This window comes from Struthio camelus, chromosome Z (assembly GCF_040807025.1).
Source record: "Struthio camelus isolate bStrCam1 chromosome Z, bStrCam1.hap1, whole genome shotgun sequence".
Taxonomy (NCBI): Eukaryota; Metazoa; Chordata; class Aves; order Struthioniformes; family Struthionidae; genus Struthio; species Struthio camelus.
This window is the reverse complement of record NC_090982.1, coordinates 72,269,813-72,290,775: the sequence shown is the minus strand read 5'-3', so window position 1 is coordinate 72,290,775 and position 20,963 is coordinate 72,269,813. Positions and strand designations below refer to the sequence as shown.

Here is a 20,963-nt window from a genome sequence, read left to right as displayed (position 1 = left end):
TATAGAGAGGCTATGTCAAGATAGGGGGGGAAAAAAACCCAGAGTTTAAAATGCTTGATTGTATTTTTTTTTTTTGGATTTGATGACTTTGAGCCCCAGGGTACTTTATTTGAGTATTTTATCAAATGTTTATTTAAAATTTACTAAAAATTTTCAATCTGTTACATATACTTTTTAACATTCTTCTGTCACTTAACTGGAGTCAAGTCTATCTTACTAATTAGTAACAAAATAAAATAACGTAAAATAATATAAAATAAATGCTTGCTGTCTCAAAGCTGTTTGGTAATAATATGATATGTGAAAACTGCAAGGATTAGTGTAAAACAAATGATCAGTGGCTGCCCTTTTAAGGGATCTTAGCTACTTTTCAGCACTGTGTTCTTTTTTTTCAGAAAGTTCTGATAGCAGTTGTAAACAGAACAGCAAGGTATTATAAGTCCAAGTTACACCTTATGCTTGAGACTGTCATAGGAGATCTTCTGTTTTACTGGGCTCATTCCAGAGTGTCCAGATTGGAGATGTGACCAATTCCCTCTTGCTTGGTGTGTAAATTCTGTCTATCTGCTGTTACTGAGAAGTACTCTGTATAAGTTTTTCTTTCAGCGTAAGGAAGTAGAGATGATTTTCTAGTTCTGTAGGCAGCATTGTCTCTGCAGGTCCAGTTAGTACAGAAAGGCTTGATTTTTGAGCTCATAAAAATGCTTCTGAATGTAGTATATAAATATAAACAAACCTTGGAAGGTCAGATATTTATTACTATTTATAATGATAATATTTATAACAATATTTCCCAGGGAGAATACTTATAGCTGTGTCTGTGTTCCCCTTCCCAGTCCCAGCAATGTCATGCTGGGGTTTTTCAGAAACAACTTCTAAATACTCCTAGTCAATTCAACTGTGTTAGTATGTGCTTTTTGATGAGATGCTATGTAGTGTTTTGAGACTTGATGCATATCACAGACAGGTAGCAAGTTTAGTTGGAATACCTTTAGAAAGTTGAGTTTTAGCTTTTGGGTTCCTTGGGGGGATTAAAATAAATTTCAGCATAAATGGCTTTGTGATCAAATGCTATTGCAAAACTGAATATCAGAAATCTTGATCAAATGAGATCTGGGCGCTCTCTCTCTCTAATGCTTCTGTCATTCTCGCATGTGATTCTTCTGGGAGGGTCTTGAAGGAGTTCTCTTCAGACAGAAGAACTAGTTGACTTACTAAAGATACTTGCAGGGAGCAGAGAAAGGAAGGGAGAAAGATATGCATGCTGGAGCACCTGGCTCAAAAATTGAAGGCTTGAGAGTTGGATAGTAATTGACTATACCAGCCGCTGGATGTCACTTGTTCCACATAAATATATAAAAGAAGTTAATAGTCCAAAACCAGAGAAAATACTTCAAGCGTCTGTTGAGGACATGGAAATGCTATCTAGGTAAGCATAAGCAGTAGAATTTTTCTGACTCTGTTTTGTGTTTATTTGTCTGAAAACAGAGAGGTTATTTTAAAGTGATGTCTTGTCAGCTACAGGCATCTTGAACTCCAAGATGACTTTTGCCTATGTAACCCTATAATACTTCTTGAGTGGTGTTAGGACATGGGCTTCTCCTATAACGGGTAACTGTGAGACAACCATCAGGAGGGTCCTATTTCTGCTTCTACCAGGCTGGTCTCCATTCCCTCTTCAGCATTAGCATTGACTGGCTGCATGAGTTTGGCTCAGAAATGTGGTTACTTTCACATGAGTGCTTTTGATCCTCCGTGCATTTGTAGTCTTGTCTTAGAGATGAAAACGTAGGCGTAGAGGAAGATGCATCAAAGGCAGAAAAAGAAAATATGCAGCCAAAGAAATGAACAGATAAAGAAAGGAGTAATAATCAACAGGAAGTATTTTCTTCTTGAAGTGGTGACCAATCACTACAGAAGAGCTAGCTTCATATCTGGAAGAAACGTATGGGCAACATCAACGCAGATGAAATTCTAACTGTCCTGTGGATCGACATCTGTAGTTACACTAGTTACACTTGCTTCAGTCATGTGTTGTACAAACAGAATTGTGCCAATTATATGCAGCCTGTCTGTTATGTTAGTCCTAACTGCAGCATCTGACAACAACATTATCAAATAGCTTGAGGGGGGGAAAAAAAGAAGATTCTCTGGGCTAAGCCACAGAGAACTGTTGTAAGTCTTTCTTACTTCTGAGTCAATGCACATGTATGTAACGCTCTCTCAGAGCACGGTCTTATCACTTGTATTCCTAGCTAAATTTTCATCCTCCTAGTAAATATATAATACAGTATAAATAATCTTCTAAATATAATACAATGCATATATATAATGAAGTATAGGATATATAAAATTTTAAATAATATAAGCTGTATATAACATGAAATACTAGGTGTCCATGGTCTGAAAGTTCAGCCCACAGTAATGAGATGATTGTCCAGTTTAGGACAAAAAGAGAAAGATATTTACAGCCAGAACCTGACCAAACTTGGTGAGATGTAATAAGATTTCTTTTGTAATTAAAAGAATAAAGGCATATTTCAAGAATTAATCCTACATAGGTACTGATGATGGGCCTATCTAGCCATGCCACACCTATGTTTATATGTATATTTTTAGTACATTTACATTTTTAAAATTTGGTTAGGTTTCACCTCTCTCTAGTAAACTGCCATCTTTAAGATTTATTTAGTGCTCTGGAAAACTTTTAGTTTTTGAAGTAATATGTGGTTAATGTGCTGTTTAAAATTGAAATGGTCTTTTTTCCTTCTAGTTTGTGCTTTCGTCAGCCGATACCATCTGTGATTACTCCCAAGCAGGAGTCCCATCATGGTAGGGTCTAGGTGGCTGGTGGTTACCAGCACCTCAGGCTTTCATTAAATAATGATCTGTTTTCAAGGATCTTTCGAATCAAAGGGTTTCATGTCTGCTTTTTGATCACATCTTTTATAAAAAAGTTTTGTCTTTTCAGTTCTGTTAAAACTTAAAGCTCTACAGCAAAGTTTTCAGTCACAGTTTTTCATTACTGTGTATACTGTTCATTTCCCGAAAGCAAAGTCTGCCTCTGTTTGGTTATTATAAAAGCATATTAGATATCAGCAGGGACAACTGATCTTGTTTACTCTTAATTACATACAATTCCAGCACTGTATAATACAAAGCTTTGCTAATTTTGTTTTAATAGTCAAACATTGAATATTTTAATTAAAAATATGTGTGGAGCTTTTCTAATCGCATATACGTGACGAATGGAAAAATGCAAAGAAATCAGAAATTCACATTTAACGTATAGTTGTACACTACTTTAGCAAAATTTTCTTCTTCTAACAGATCTACCATGAAACTTTAATCGTCCCTATAGAATTTGGAGCAGGAAGAAGGACATAGTTTCCGCCATGGCTGTTCAGGAGGGTAAGCTTTCTTGTGCTAAATCGCCATCCCTGTTTTCAGAAGAAGCCATTTTCAAAATTCATCACTTTCTTTTATGACTCTGCTTGTATTCCATAGGTCTTTTGCTGTATATTTGAGGAGGAGGGGAGAGGGCTGCTGCAGGTAGACAATGACATACGTGTATTATGGCTTCACATTTCATTTCCCCATTTGCCTTCTGTCTTCTGTGAGCAGAAGGGCTCTTTCAAGTCGTCTTATTTTGGTTTTGTGGAGCCACTTTCTACTTCCCATGGTGAAGAATTCTAAGAGGAATAGCAAAGAGGTGTCAGAGTTAATGTGCTATGGTGTTCCCACCTCTCCATTGCTACACCTGATAACTTAGTGAGGGAGACCTCACTTGAGTATTTTTATTCACTTACTTATCTGGGATTCCTGGGAGTCCCTTCACGAGGGGGGCTTATCTAGCTCTAAGTTATAGAAAAGCAGACGTGAACAGATTAATCTTAGCATGATTTCTTAGCTAGAGCTGTATCAGTAGCCTCCAAAAGAGCTCTTCTACAAATTGCACAGAATGTCTCCCACTAGCTGATATATAATATGAAAAACATAGTTTAAGGAAACATTTTCAGCTTTAAGTTCATGATATGTGAATTCTCAGAGTGGTATCCAGCAGAAACCTATGCATCTGTGTAATGGTACCAAAAGAACAGCAGATCCTTAGGGCAGTAAAATATTAATCATACAAGAGCCCAGTGCTGTAAATTTTACTGCAGTCAGGTTGCAGGCTCTGTAAGCGGTGAAATGAAACAGTACCTGCTAGAGTTCCTCTTCACTCAGACATTTCAAACAAGCTCAAGCAAAATGAATAATGCATGCATTAGTGTTCTTCAGGGTGATACATTCATCAATTTTTTTTTTTCAGTATATGATGGACCTACTTGCAAATCATGAGAAAGGACTAAATAGTTTCAACCTGCTGAGTGTTAAAATCCATTAAAAAATTGTTGGTAGGAAAACTTGTTTTTTTTTTTTTTTTGTCTTGTTCATTCTTTTGAAGAGTTGTCTGCCTGTATGTTATAAGCTCCTCTTAGGCTATAAAAGCAAATCTTTTTTTCTTTTCCTGTACTGACATCTCTATTGAATTATTGTGATTTCTTTTTTAAAATCTCCTATTGAAAAATAAAAAATACTTATGGCAAATTTTCTTTAAAAACAACAAAACAGTCCTGCCCCTAACAAACCACAAATTAAGTAGAGAAAAAAAATACAGATGAAATAGTGTAGATAAAAGTCATCTTGTCCACAGAAAATAAGCAGTAATACCTGACTTTTTCACTGAGGTCTCGCAAGCAGCAAAATGACTCATTGTGACAGTGGGTATGTTTGTTACTTGCTAAAACCCATGAGAACCCTGGGTTCCATGTCCTGCTATGCTCACCATTAAATTGGAAAAAAGTCTGTATCTGGAATCTCATCGTCTGCTGACTGAGTCCTAAAATGATACAGGTTGATGAGAACAGCACAGTAAAAGACTGTGGTCACAATAGAGAAGTCAGTGTTTCTACTAGGTCCAGCTGAGAGCTTCAGCCTGGCATTAACGTAGGGTATTAACATGACCATTGTATTGCTGCATACAGATAGCATGCAGCTGAACGGCATGGACAAGATTTGGATGCTGCATCTCCAAAAACACAGACCTCCTGTGGTTTGAGCTCGAGAGGAATTTCTGTCAGGATAGCTGCAGTCGTGTGGAGAGGTTTCTTTCCTCCCTAGTTCAGCCGACATGGAAGGACCCACTTGCACAGAATTTGCGAAGGGCAGGCATTCTGTCTAGTAAAACTGCGTAATGGATGCTCAGACGAATACATTTCAATAGGCAAAGTCATGGGTACTGTTTTCTGTAATTAAAAAATGTTTATATGACTAATCTCTTAGGAAACTGGGGAAAAAACTATCTATTTTCCCACACTTTGAACTCTAGAATGTGACCTCAGTAGGAGAGTTACCTTTGCCAACAGATTTCTTTTCATGAGCAATACTTTTTGGTTTGACATTTGAAACTTCTGCTGATCAGTAAACCAAACAAAACCGCCGAGGTCAAAAGGTAGAATTAAAAAATCTGCTTTTTTTTTTTTTTTTTTAAAGGGACAGGTATGTGTATCATATGGAAGACACAGAGATGGAGTGTTTTTTTTGCCTTTCAAAAAGTTACTTATTCACTTTAAGTTTTACCGAAGAAAGTTATTTACACACTGGGCAAATCTATTCTGCTTATCTGCCAAGACAATTCTTGCACCATAATAATTCCTTCTGAAGAAACAAATGTCCCCTTTCACATTACAGCTATGCACAGTTTACATGAATTTTTCCAGGATTCCACTTTAGAAAAACTGCAGTAACACTTGCATGTTTTTCTTTTCCCCCATGTGCAAGCTATGACCTTTTTATCATGGCCTCATGCTTATACAAGCCAAAGCACTAATAGGTGATAACCTGTAGGTGTTACGAAAAGTACTCTGAGAAACAGGAGCATTGCGAGTTTGTTCAGAGAAAATGAAGTTTCTCCCTGTCAGCATTTGAAGTGCAGACCAGAACAAGAATTAGGAGCTTGGGCTTGATGTGAACATGGGACTGTCTGATCTGTGGAATGCATCCAGCCTTGAGTATGTATTTCCCTTCTTTTGGCTCCCCATTTTACAAAGTTGAGAGCATACTAGGCATAAAAAACCCATGTCTCCTAGCATTTGTTGCACTGATGATTGTATTGCTGCATACCAATGAACTCTTTAAACAAAATATTGCTTTATTACAGAAACAACCCCCCTCAACCCCTTCTAAACAGGGTTCATGACGTCTCTTAACTTGGTAGCATAGCCAAGGGTCACCACGAAGATGTGGAGGCAGGGGTACGTTCAGCGTAAAGGAGCATCCTCTTCCCTAACGGCTGAGGATGTTGCAAGTCTCTTCCACGACTTGGTCTGGAATCTTCTGTTGTTCATGTTTTAGAGATGTAGAACTAGCAACAAACAACCAGCTTCAATAGCAGTCCGGACCAAAGGCAATATAGTGCCATTTAACTGCTATCTAATACTAAAAGTGACCAATCTCATAAGAGACTGCATTTTTTGATGTAAAAATCAGAGCAGGTCAACACCTATGTTCTCATGAGGGTCTTCAGCCTGGGCTCTGTGATGCCTTCACTTCCCTGGGAATTCTCTCAGGAGGCATAAAACTCATGGTCCAATGAGAGGACTGGGTTCCTCAGGAAATATTGTTATGAATGCTTTGTTTTAAAACAGGATCAACAGACAATGTCAGCAGATGCTTAATCTAAAATAGCCTACTGCTCTGGAAGTAGAGGCTCTAAGCTATGAGGAGGGACTTGCTGCCTCAGAGTTAAAATGCGTTTCCAGAGTGTTCCCTAGACCACAGGCTTATATGACTTCTTCTATAGTATCCTTTTTCTATTTCTGATTAATCTTGACTGTTTGACAGTAAAAAGGCACAGACTTCTGACAGTAAAAAGGCACAGACTTCTAGAAGATGGGATGGACAAGTTTGGGTGGGGGGAGGGAACTGGGTCGTCTTTTTGGGTCAGTGCCGTTCTGTAATCACATTTATTGCTTCTGCTGACTGTATCTGGAGATATCCCAAACTGCTTCTGAAAGGAGAGTCCGCACAAACAACTGTGCGTAGAACAAACCCTGAGAACAGGGTAACACCTCCCAAGGGACTTGGCTAGAGAAACACCAGTCTGGAAGTGGGACTCTCACTTTTTAAGTACCTTCTAGTCAGATAGATGCCTGTAAGTGTAAATCCATCCAGGGGTAGGCTGGGAAGAGATAACGTAGTGCCACAAAGATCCTCCCTGGAGATCTAAGCCTAAGACGTTTGCTCAAGGAAACTCAGTGTGTGGTGTAGCAGAGAAAGGAGCTTATGGATATATGTCTTCCATGGGTACCTTGTGCTTGTACCTTGTGTGGTACCTAGCTCTGCAACCACTCTTCTTTAATACTTTGCTGTGCAGAGCTCCAGGCAGGAGGTTTGTTTATCACTGCTAGTTGCCTAAAGGGTCAATGTTCATTTCCTGTCAAGGAAGGGAGCACTCATACCAATTTGGATAACTGCTATAGGTGCCAAAGGCAGTTTTTAAAGCTGTAGCACATGACTAAGAGCAGTGCCTCAGGCCTGCCCTGCTACCATCATTTCAGGAGGCAGAGCTCTCTGGCCCGTGACAAGTGATCACAATAAAGCTATTATTGCTGGACCAACATCAGACAGGTGCATTGCTCCACCAAGAATTCGCAATAAAACCCAGGGAACATTTGTTTTAAACTCATAACTGCTCAGATATTCCCAACTGTAAATCTTTAAAATACTTTACATATCACTGAGATTAAGCATTATTTGCTTTGAGTCACCCGTGCCTTGGAGGTTATCAGTTACAGATTGCCTTTTATTCTTGGCATTACCTCGTTTTATTGAAAAACTCTTTTTTTTTTTCTTGCTAGAAAGTTCTTCCTCTATTGGAACTGATGTAAAGTGTCATTCACAAAAGACTTGTAACGTTACTTATGTGACATATGAGATGTCATTTTTAGAAGACATTTACAAGTGTTATCTGTGGACAGAGTAATATTGTCTTGACAAGCTGCATTTTCTAAAAGCTTTGTGGAATTTGTAGCTTTCTTATGCTCTCCTGTGTTTTAAGAGTAAGCTAAAATAGACAGAAATCAAACACATAACGCAGGTTTTATACAGTAAGTTCATATTGAGATATTTCCTGTAACAAATATGATTTGTTTTATAAACATATTTTCTTTTCTTGACCGGAGAAGAATTTAGTCAGTATTTCTTATGTTTTGATACTCTTGGCATATTTGTCTTGATTAGTCATAGGAAAGGCAGATAGCTCTTTGGCTAGCGGACTATGGAAGATACACTAGTGTTTTCATTACCAAATGCAACTTAATGGTTAGGGAAAAGGCGTATATTTTCCTTTAAAGAGATATCGGATAATAGGTTGTAAGTGCCACATCAGAAAATATTTGTATCTAGTGTGGGATTAATATAAAGAAAAAAGATAAAAAATTAAATTTCCAAAAATTTTTTATTTGTTTTCATTACATTTCTCTGCTTAGGCAGTGAGCGTAGGCTGGTGTATTGTACTTTTTTAAAAATCTATTCAGTTTTACTTTTTATCTTTTTAGCATGAAACATTTCTTCGAAAAGCAGAAACACTAGGGGTCTTTTAAAATATAAAGTGCTGTTCTCAGTGAGACAGTTTAAAAATCATATTAAACCTTGCATTAACTTTAAATTTTGTCTAAAAAATTTATTAGAACCAAAGTGGAGGCCTAAGCTATCCTGACGCTGTCCCTTTAAGAAAATTTCACTATATAATAAGCACTCTGGTTATGCTTTAAATTTTATTATTGCAGAGGGACTTTTGGGGGGAAAGGGGAGGCAGGGGGCATGTTGGACAATTCAGAGCAAAGGGGGGGAGGGGGGGAAGAAACGCTAACAAATTCTTGGGTACTGTCCAATTCCTGAGCTAAGCCACGAACTCCATATTTGGCTTGAAACGAGGAATTTTCTCCTCAGCAGCTGTCCCTGGAGTCAATATAAACTGTTCTAGAATATTTAGTAACCAGCAGAGAGATACTACAGCAGAGACTAAAACACTTTGAAGCATTGACCATTGTGAGGAAGCCACGATTCATAGACTGTGTGTTACATAATGATGGAGCTATTCCCCTCCGTGTTTTCAGTGTTATGGTATGTTACATAACGAGAGGGCTCCCAATTCGTGTAAGCAGTTCTTTCAGGAGTAATGGCACACAGAGCAATAAAGCTGCTTGTAAGGAGGGAACGTGGATCCAGCCATGATGACAGATGCAGAATTGCCTTTCATTTATTCCTTAAAAGATTTTAAAATGAAAATTATGTTCACCTCTTTTTCTCTCTATACTTTTTAAGGAATCACTGCTCTAATAAAGGATGATTTTGGAAAGAATACTTCCTGACAATGGAAGAAAGCCAAAAACCCTTAAAACCTAACTGGAGCATTAGAAGTACAAGTATCCTCTGTCTAAAATATCACCATTCTGAATGAACTACATATTCCGTCAAAGTCTGCAAACACTGCTGAAAATGAAGCCTTCAGAAATAGACATTTCTTTTGTTCTTTCATCGATGAAGCATCATAAAAGCAGGATAAAAAAAGAGCTTTTTAAAATGCTGCTTGACTCAGTTGCTGAACAGAGATCCTATGCTAATCCAGCATATGCAACTGAATAATGGACTGGGACTGAGATTATCTACGCTAGTGTTGTATATTTATACAGTTACAAAAGCAGCAACCTTACGGTATATTTAAACAATGTATTAAAGGGAGTGCGTGCAAATAAAGAATGTCGGGTAGATATAAACCAGAACCAACTAGAATAAGGGGGCTGTGGGGCTGTATCGTCTCTTATGGAACATTTCGCAGTCTGCTGAGAACCCTGTATATTTTATCGTCATCATGGATGATGACTATTGCTGAAAACTGAAGTATTGACAGAGAAGGTTTAGCTGTGGTCTCTGGAAAGAAAGTATTACCAAACTGCATTGCAGCACGGAATAGTCCTTTCAAGATTGCACCCTTCAAGGGCAGTTCTAAAGAATGCAGTAAAAATCTGTTTATTTTCTACTGAAATGCAACCATTTGCAAGAGTCATCTTGCATCTAACGCAAAAGATTAAACCCACGTTAGGGTTGAACGTGGTACAACAGGAGGTTGCAACTGAAATTTTTAGCTCATAGGTATGAAATTAAGATTGCTGGCAGTGAACTCATTCGTGTTTCAGATGTTGATTGTCTCAAATGCAATTAACCTCATTCAATTAAGGTAAAACTGGGAAGACTCTTTACACTGTTATTAGAAGGAGTTCAGTACAAAAAAGCTTAGCGCTTACGCAGCGGTATAGTCCACAAACTGTTATAATGGCTTAATTTGGCTCATTTATTCTGAATTATAGTTTACTGATTCTATGCCTTCCCTTTTTAAAAAGTTGATTGATAATCCTAGGAGAAGAGCTTAGAAGAACAGAGATGGCACAGGGATGGAGAATGGAATGAGGACGATAAAGAAAACTGAGAGGAAAAAGCCACAAATGTCTATATGTAAACATGCAAAAAGTATATGTGTAAAAATGTAAATAGCTGTGGGTTCTGAAAGGGTGAGGATTTTCCTTGTCTTATCTGTAATATTTGGGTACTGAATAGTTCAGAATAACAACTAAATTATGTATCTTCTAATATTCAGGCAAGATTTGATGTTAGATTTATATACAATCTTCCTCAGTAGAATTATTACTATGAATTAAAGATGATATCCTATTAACTTTATACCTAGAAAGGGGAATGAATTATTTACATTAATTTGGTCATACAGTTTGAGCTGTAAAAACTTTTTAATGCCAACAAGCTATTTTCTAGTGACAATCTTCAAGGAGAATATTTTTCTCTAAAGCCTCAGCATGGGCAGAGACAACTAGCATGTGCAGTCTGGATATTCTTATCTCTTTCCAGTAGCCAGCTGGCACATTCCTCCAGCGGACTACAGGGCAGCTCACAGTAAGGTTTAAGAAGATTAATGAAATCTCTTTTGGATGCCACGTAATTTATTCTTCAGGTAAAGTGTCAGAGGGCTAAAGGCATTTTGCTTCAAGACGCAGGAGTGGAAGGCCACGCATCAGTGTGTGTATGGCCAGACAAGCTGCTGGAAGCAAAGGTAGGCAGATACAGTGCTAGCCACATCGCTCCTGTGTGTGCTCTTGCCTGTGGCTCGCCCTAGCTGTCCTAGCCTGATGAGCCACCCAGGCTTAGGATGAATGTGGAACTGAAGCATGTGCTTGTGCTGCCAACGAAAATCCTGCTGCAATTCAGAAAGGTCAAGTTAGAAAGTTTTAAATTAATACAGTTGCCTCTCTGTGATTATACCTCCTAAAGGAAGTCCGTTCTCTGAAATATGCATTTAACATATGCACTCTTTCAGTAAAACACAAACGCTTGCTGCTTTCTGCTTCTACTGGCATGATCTAGTTCCCTCTAAGAGTCTATGTAGCATGAGAATATACAGTATCTCGATTGAAGTCTCAGGGAATGGATTGTCTTCGAGTTTTTATTTTGCATAGTGCAAAGTGAGTTGTTGACGCTTGACAAATAATAACAAACACTAATTTAAATATTCTGGTAACTTCATTTCAAAAGATGGTCAATGGAAGTCTGTTCTAAGAAATGTTGAAGTCAGTGTTCTAATTTAAATATATCACTTGCTCTGTCTATTCTAGCTCTTAACTTTTCAGTGCTCTGTTTAAAATTAATAACGTCTGGTTTTGAATTTTCAGACAATTGTAAATTAGTTTCTTTATGGAACCTCTGAAATGAAAATAGTTGTTTAAAACTGTCAGTCTACAGTCTGCCATAAATCACATCTTATTTCTGTGAATTTTACTGAGCATACACTTATAATAATTAACTCACTACTCTCAAATTTTGATAGTTCCTATCTGCTAAAACTGCTAATTTTGTAAAAATATTTATTAAAATATATGCTTAACACTTGGGAACAGTCCATGCTTAATATGCAAATGGGCTTATATATATTAATGATACAAATTTTATGATACGTGTAGCATCTCATTTCTGTGAATGTAAAAGCTGGGATTTGAAAATGATATATTTCCCTTACTGTTAAAAATAAAATGATCTGGGAGGAATTTTGCTTTAAACTCACAAAAAGGTTTTACAGACAGTCTGTTTCTGTGGTCCTATGTCATAGGTGTAATTAGGAGATTTTTTTTTCTCTCTCTGAGGGGGACAGTATTGCTTTCATAAGCATGAAGGTCTTAAATAGGTCTTAAGTATGCCTGGTTTGCCTTCACTTGGTCCAAGTTTGCACTAAGTGGCTATAACTAGTAAGTAAGTTAAAGTCAGCCAGGACACAGTAAAACCGCTTGTGTAGTCCCTGGCGGTGGCCCAAATCAACTGACACTTTCACAGACAAGACCTGGCCGTGATTTAGAGACCAGTAAAAGCCAGGGGACATTCCCAGTAGGTGGTTTGGATGCTGCCAGCCTGTTTGTTTTGGGTGGACGGGGAAGGGGATGTGCAGCATCCTCTGTGCTGGGCCAGTTGGCCTTAAGGCCAAAGAACAGTCTCAGGCCTGTGTTATTGCCTAAGTTGTGAATACAGCCAAAGCATTTAGAAAGGCAGAACTGAGGGCTCTCCCTAATATTGGAAATCTTCTGTTGGCAAAGGCATCTTATCAGTACCCACTGGAAAAACACGAGATGGGACGTTTTGTTATGCCCCGGAAAACGGGGGCACAGCTTTTGTAACTGTATAAATGTATGCACGTTGCTTTAGCAGAGGAGAGCATTCAGTGGAGATCTACTCTTAAGCAGTCTGTCTCCTGCCTGCTCTGCCCAAATTCTTCTCTTGGAGAAACTATGATATATCTTTTCCTTGCTCTTCTGGGCCTTACTTCACCACTGATGCGAGCTGGAGCTATTTCTTTGCAGATGGCTGAGCCTTAAGGTATCCCCAATATATTTACCTTGCAGATTCTTCCATCAAACATTTAACTTTCCAGCAGATGCCCTGTCTCTTCAATATCTCATCCTAGAGAAAAATGCGTTTTCTCACCCACTTTTCATCCCTTTCAGGGGAGAGAGGGACCCAAACGTTTCTCAGATCCTATGACAGCAGCAATGTAGCCAAAATAATAACATATAACCATGAATTTAGTCCATAAATATATTTAACGTAAATTTTAAGGTTCTTTCCTGTAGGGTTGATTTCACATTAGTGTGTGCCAAAGTCAGGTCCTGCAGCGCATTCTGTTGATGAATTCCGGCTCCCAGAGAGGTGAGTCCCCAGGGCACCCATTATTTGAGTTAATATATTTGGCGTGCTGCACATCCATCTGAGATTCATAATCCCTACGTCTAAGAGGTCAAAAAACATTTGGAAACAACTGACAAAGGCATTTTCTTGTTGTTATTGTTTCTGGGATTAACATGGAGACATTTGTCGTCTCGCAAGAGTTAGTTCAAAGTGTTGTACGATTACATTTCCAGTCAAAATTTCCTCATGAAGAAACTAAATATCACTGGACTAGAATTTAAAATGGAGAGTATTTATGGCCATACCACCTTCTTTTGGGATATTGCCAAATCTCACAAGCTAAGTATGGCAAGGCATGCTAGGAAACTTCTGTGGGGAGTTTGTAGTCAAACCAGTAGGAAACTTTTAAGCCAAGCATAGATAGTTGGTATCATAGCTTTCCTGGCCTTGCATTCAGTTTTTCATGCAACTCCTTGTTTCCTAGTATAAGAAAGGGAGTGTCTGGCCACATGCGTGAGTTAGATGTGAGATTTTTGCGGCATTCAGTGGTATGGGGGAATGCTTGAGCCCATGCTACCCTTGCAGCACCACAGCACCATATGGTAGACATCATGCAAGCTGGTTGTGAGGCTTTCAGTAGGTGAGCCCCAAAATTACGAGGCAAAAATGTGGGTGGGGTCTTGAAACTATCCTGATGTTCAGTAGTGTTGTTGTGTATCTCAAAGGTATACATACTCTGCTTCCAGTAACCTGCGTGTGGAGCTCAGTCAGGGAGCATAAGCGTGTTTATCACCCTCTTGGTTGGACTCCTGTAAGTTGTAGAAGTAGCCTTATGTTCAACAGTGGCTTGAGGGATTTTCTTTGGTATAGAAGCTAATAGTCATCAGGTGTCTCTATTGCATCTGCAAAGCATCTTTCAGAATCTGTTACTTTCTGCCTCAATTTCCCACTGACTGAAAATATCATATCCCTATCTCAGAAAAAAGCTTTGAGAATAAGTGTGTGAACGAGTGTGATATTTTAGGATACCATTGCAATAGAGGCCAATATATTTTCTTTTATTATGTGGCAAGTGTAAGATTTCAGATGTCCTTTATTCATTTCCTGGCTTTTAAGTGTTTCACTTTGTAAATGATGTGATAAGTAAGTACACTGTCATTTAGCAATATTCACTGTTTTTACATAAAACTCATTTTTCCTGTTAATAAAAACATCAGTTTGGACATAATGCAATACTATGGAAGGCCTAGTAGTTACTTGTATTTATTGCATATTACCAAACAACAATGATGTCTCATTTATGTGACAAGTTTTTAAATGATAAATTTTTTTCCACCACTGATTTTGCCTAAATTTTGTTAAATAAAGGTTTTGAGTCTGTCTGTGTTTGCATTTTCCCAGGCTCTTTTAATGCCTAAGGGAATAATTTATAGGGCTATAATTTTGTAGGTTACTATATTATGACCACTTATAAATGGCTCCTTAGGGCACTAAAAGGGCCTAGAAAATGTAAATACAAACACAAAACAGAAACAAATACCTGCAACATAAAGAATACTACAAGAAGCGAGAACATATGGCCTGACAATTCAAGTCTACTTAATGGCTCTATTCAGACCCTCTTGAAGTAACAGCATGTTTTACTACTAACTGTAGTGAAAGAAAATTGAATTTTAAAGCCTCACCTGTAACATGGCAATCACTTAACTCTGTGTTTAATAATATCCATGCTCATTTTTTTCTTATATTGGGCTGCAGTTCTTTATTACCACATATAACTTCTATTCCCTCTTCCTCTGAAATTTAATAATGAATATTTTGAAATCCTCCTGTAGCTTTGGCCTATTAATAGGTTTGGCCTATTAATAGGCTCTTTATGACATTTTATGTTGCAGTAGTTAAAGGAAACTATCGGCTGGGACACCTAATGGGAGCCAGGCATTGTGGCTTCTGGTCAGTTTTTACTGGAGACAGATACACACCTCCACATGCAGGAATCAGATCTTTGCTGGGCTGAGTCACCCAAATGGGTACCAAATGAAGCACCAAATGGGCAAGAAAGCCTAAGCATCTGTCACGGGCAAAACATCTCTGCTCAGGGGATTTTTATTTAGTTTATTTCCAGTTAATACCAACTTCTGATCACAGATTCAGGTAGTGAGAAAAAAGTGAACATAAACAATCAAACAAATACTTTAGCCAAATATATTTCCACCCCCTTCACCAGGCTCAACTTCCTTTGTTTGTCACAGGTTAGACTCCATTCACCCCGGTTCCTTTGGTGAGGCGACGCGTGACGAGGTTTGGAGTCGTGTGCGTAACCATTTCTTTCACCTGCTCTTTTGTTTATTGCTTTCTTTCTGCTGCACTTTGCTTCTTTCTTTGCTGCTCTTTGCTTCTTATTCATTTTCTCTGCTGCTCTTTCTTGCTTCAGGTTTTCCTGCTGCTCTGTTTGTTAGTGTCCCTGCCCTGGCATGGGATGCCTGTGGCTGCAATCCCTTGGGGGTGTCCCTACCCCAGCATGGATCGCCCATGTCCCTGTCCTGGTGTGGGTCCTCCATGGGCTGCAGTCCCTCGGGGTGTCCCTGTCCCAGCGTGAGTCACCTGCAGGCTGCAGTCCCTTGAGGGTGTGCCTGCCCCACTATGGGTTGCTCATGGGCATGTCCCTCAGGGGTGTCCCTGCTCCATGTGGGTTGCACACAAGGCACAGTCCTTCAGGGATGTTCCTGCCCTTACGTGGGCCTCCTGCGGCCACGCTCTCTTGGGGGTGTTCCTGCCCTGACATATGTCCTCCACGAGCCACAGTCTCTACAGGATCCTCAGGGATCTGTAGGGTATTTAGAATACATGAGCATCTTCCTCTGCATCCCCCTTTGTGAAGCTTATTTCTCTCCACTGTGAAGAGAGAACTCTTATTTCTCTCCACTCCGCACTCTGGTGCGGTTCTGCTTCTGCTGGAATTAGGCTTCTGAATATGTCTAGGAATGTATTCCCGGCTCTTCATTTCTCTGCTGTTAAAAATGAGTATAGCATATATTCATATGCAGTGGGCATTAGTGCCCTAGAGACTATGAGGTACCCTGAGAGTGTGGTGGCATGGACAATTGTCTCTAGTTTTGCAGGGAAGAAGTCCTTCCCTTTACTGTGTGATAGATTTTATGAATACCTACTTACAAAATCATTATGGGCCAAATAATGCACAATAATTTTGCAGAGGACTAGTTTGCTGCCTTCATAGGGGCAAATGTTGCACAAGCTAAGCTATGGGGTGTAATGGTTCAGAACAATGTTTTTTAACCAGGAGTCTGTGAAAGGCAGTTAATGAAACAGAGGCTTTTCTAAGCTTCCATTTGCTGTGCAGGGGTCTTGCCTCTCCTGTGGAAATGTTGAATATGTGCAAATAGGAAAAGCAGAAAATCAGTATTTTAGGCCCATTCTTGGTCACATTAAATGTGTTACGAGTTTTGCCAATAAACCATTAGAATTAAGACAGGAGGCTGTGCGAGAATATTTAATGTGACTGAGACAAACAATCCTACCTTTTTCTCACCATGAGGAAGCCTTTACTAATTGGTAAGAAAATGAAAAGGGATGATGTAATCAGGAAGCTTTTTCAGCAACACTGATGTTTTGCAGAAGGGTAGGTGCCACATGAACAATGCTACATGAGCCTCAAAACCTCCTGGCAGGGAAGTCGGTACTGAATGAAAAATCTTTGCCAAATGCACTCTGTCATGTTTTCCATCAGTAGAGCTGGATATTTGTGTATAATTCCTGTGGGATTGGAGGATGGTAATGTATACACACAGAAAAAGTTCAATTTCAAGTAGCTGCTAACATCCAGTAAACAATATGTTCCAAATTCCTTTCAAGGCTCCTAGCACACTGAATTTCTTTCTAAACATTGCAATTCTTTGATGTTCAAAACTATTGGTGAGAAGCCTTCATAACTATAAAAAGAAAAGAATTGGATAGAAAATATTTTGTACTGAAGCTGCAACGTTCCTCTATTTTCTTTGCAGCCATTGCCATGGCGCTTTAGCTAAAAAGGATTCCAGGCTACTTCAAAGCTGTCTGTCTCTACACAGTTTCCTTGTGAAAACCAGATGGCCTTGACACTGTTCATTTTTATCATCACAAATGGAGTGATCTCCTTTTTAGTATGGGAACATTTGACCAAGGCAGGTAACATGGACAGAGCTGGTTTTGGTACTAAAAAGGCACTGAGCAGCTGAGGCTCTCCGAAGAGTTTGGGATGCACCTGTGAGTTCACTGACATTTCCACAAGGAAATAAAATCCCTGTTCAGGATTCTTCCAAAATATCACATGTATGTTATTTGTGTATATACACACTCATAACGAGCAGAACATTTGCTCAGCAACATTGTGATCTCTGTCATCAACACGGAGGTTACAAGCGAAAATTCTTCTGTATTTAACCCACAGTTTGTTTCTTCACACAGCACAAGCTGTAAACATCAACTGCCACAGCTCATCCAAACACACTGAATTCCTCTTCAGCTTAAAGGACTGAAGTGTGCGTGGATGCACGCATACAGCCTTTGCTAGCCTCAAAGGCCTCTCAGATGGTCTCTTGCAGACTTGCCGTTAATGCTGTTAAGGGAAGGAAGCTGCCTGGGCTTCACTTAAAGAGATAGCGTAGGCTGTACTTGCGAGCCTGAATATTTATGCAAGAACTTATGCAGTAAGTAACATATTCAATAAACAGACGTTAACAGTCATGAGGGTGGCTTCAAAGTCATGGCTCAGCAAGTCATAAAATGTGCCATGCTTTGCCTTTTGGTTTTGTACTTTTGTGCCTGGTGGATGTGCATCTCTAAACCTCAGTGCCAGAAACTTCTCTTGGTACTTAGACCACCTAACCTGTGGCTTCATTTTAACCACTTCAGGACGCTGTTCTAGGATCTCTTTCTTGTCACAGGAGAGAAGGAAGTGCCTTTGGAGGCCTGTAGAGGGAGATCCTGTCTGAAATTTTGCAGAAAGGAAGGATTCTTTGGGTGCTTTAGGGTGTTGATACAAGATGAGTGCTTAAGGTAAGCACTGGATCCTCCTGTTTAAAAATAGAAAGCTAAAAAATATAATGTACTGGCATATTTATGATAAGCTCCTTAGAGCTGAAAACAGAGCTGAGAGCAGATGAGAACAACAATACAGTTTTGTTTGGATTACTCAGGGCCAATAAATGCCAACAACTGCAGATCTCAGGGTTTCCTTACCTTCTCAGCCGTTCCAGTCATGTATGAGAGAGTACAAATGATGCAAGGTACAACTCATCCTCTGTCTCTCCCTGGTATGCAGCATCACAAAAGGGTTCTGGGTGGTGCAATGAACTATCTTTGCCAGCATGGGTTTGTACTTTTTGGCTCTACAGGACCTGCCAGGTGCAAAAAGTCTTCATCACTTTTTTTTTTTTTTTTCTATACGCCAAAGATGTAGTGTCTATTTATTACCAATCACATACAGTGTTAAACTTCTTAGCATTCAGAAATTATTAATATAATTAATTATTAATTATAATTAATCTTGGGCCAGGTTTGGTGTCTGCAGTTTTAGTGTCCAGGCAGGGGGTAAATGTACCTAGTCAAATATGATGATATAGATTATTTAATAAAATGTTGCTGAAAAGCCCAGGAATTTTGTTAAGCCAGTAGGAGCCAAAAGGTTCTGAGTTCCTGTTTTATTTGCATAAGGGCATGATATGAGGCACTAGAAGCAACAGCATTGCAAATTCTTCGCAAGCTCTCCAGAAGATGCACAACACTCTCTAGACTCAGATTCTCTAGAGGCATGTGTATGGGTGCAGTCCACTGCGTCCATCCACTGTGATATGTGCAAGTAGTAGCCATCTTGTCTTTTCTTGGAAATAGTGGAATGTTCCAAATCAGTTTATCATTTAGCCTTTTGAGAATTCACTGGAAAATCAGTTTATAAACACAGGCTATCTGTGTATTCAGCTACTACTTTCAGAGGGACCTGGACAGGCTGGAGAGTTGGGCAGAGAGGAACCTCACGAAATTCAACAAAGGCAAGTGCAGGGTCCTGCACCTAGGGAGGAACAACCTCAGGCACCAGGACAGGTTGGGGGTTGACCTGCTGGAAAGCAGCTCTGCAGAGAAGGACTACAGCGGAGGGCTACCAAGATGATGAGGGCACTGGAGCATCTCTCCTCTGAAGAAAGGCTGAGAGAGCTGGGCCTCTTTAGCCTGGAGAAGAGAAGACTGAGGGGTGACCTGATCAATGTGTACAAGTATCTGAAGGGAGGGTGTCAAGAGGATGGGGCCAGACTCTTCTCCGTGGTGCCCAGCGACGGGACGAGAGGCAACGGGCACACAGTGGAACACGGGTAGTTCTGGCTGAACCTGAGGAGAAACTTCTTTCCTGTGAGGGTGCCAGAGCACTGGCAGAGGTTGCCCGGAGAGGCTGTGGAGTCTCCTTCCCTGGAGATATTCAAAAGCCATCTGGACGCAATCCTGGGCAACGTGCTCTAGGTGACCCTGCCTTGAGCAGGGGGGTTGGACTAGAAGATCTCCAGAGGTCATTTCCAACCTCAACCGTTCTGTGATTCTGTGAACTACGTCCGGAGTACAGTTTGTGGTTTGGCAATTAGTATTTCATCATAATATAACAAACCTTTGTATTCTTGTTTGTGATTGTGAGGTAGATGTGTGTGAAAGATGTTGGCTGGGTTTGGCTAACAAAAGAGAGTAAAGGTAAAAAAAAGGAAAATTTCCTATCAGTTTTAACAGAAATGGATCAACCTTGAGGCCTGTGAATGTAGATCAGTACTTCTTTATTTTTCTTTATTTTTTGTTTCTTTGCCAGGATTATTCATAATTTAAAAATGAATACTTTGCATTGTGTCACTGCTTTCAGTCACTGACTATCTGGGAAACGCTTGAGTCAAAGGCCTTCAGATTTCAGTCTCTATCTTTTGAACAGGAAATAATTTCAGCAGTGGGAATACCATTTACCTCGTAAATGCTATCATCTTAAGTTTAGCTACTGTATCAGTGCTAACATCCTACTCTTCCCCGGGAACAATGAAAGCCCATAAAATTTTCCTGCATGTCACACCTCCAACGACTTCATCCTTTGACTTTGTGCAGGGCTTCAAACACAGAAGTACAAAGCAGGATCCAAACAGGGCGCTATTCTACTAAGATGGAGAAGAACACATTTTTGATTAAAAAAAAAAAAAAAGAATTTCTATTCTAATTGGAAAAGGTCATTGCAATGCCCTTAATTAACTGTGTACTGTAAGACAGAAGAGTTTCCACATTTTAGATAGGGAATCAACCATTTTGACCTGTGAATAGGAAGGTTTATTATGCTGGTAGTTTTAGTTGATGTGCAGCAGTCTAGCTTCTGCTGATAAGATAAGTGCCTAAAATTGTTCCTAGAACTGGTGATTACAAATAGCCATAAATGGTGATTTTACATCAAACAGAAGCAGCATTAATTAGTGTGACAATTCTCTATATTTCAACAGGGCCTGTTATCCAAACCAAGATGCTTATAAATATAAACTAAGCTTCATAAAATTCTTGTGAGGTAAGTATAGTAAATATAATTATATTAAATTTAGAAGAAAGATAGCCTGAAATGTTAAGCAACTTGCCAAAAGTCATGTAGTAACCTAATGCCTGACCTGGGAATA

General features: G+C 39.3%; 1 long non-coding RNA gene across 3 annotated transcripts; it reads left to right on the top strand.

The window, feature by feature from the left end:
* Nucleotides 1–426: 426 nt before the first annotated feature.
* Nucleotides 427–14,349, top strand: LOC104140562 (uncharacterized). Of its 3 annotated transcripts, XR_011137991.1 has the most exons (6): nt 428–545; nt 1,231–1,429; nt 2,774–2,832; nt 3,331–3,411; nt 4,313–4,397; nt 9,370–14,349. It is a non-coding gene; the product is annotated as an uncharacterized lncRNA (long non-coding RNA). The 3 variants fall into 3 exon arrangements; XR_011137990.1 differs by having other exon boundaries at nt 427–1,429; XR_693331.2 differs by lacking the exon at nt 4,313–4,397 and having other exon boundaries at nt 427–1,429.
* Nucleotides 14,350–20,963: the final 6,614 nt, after the last annotated feature.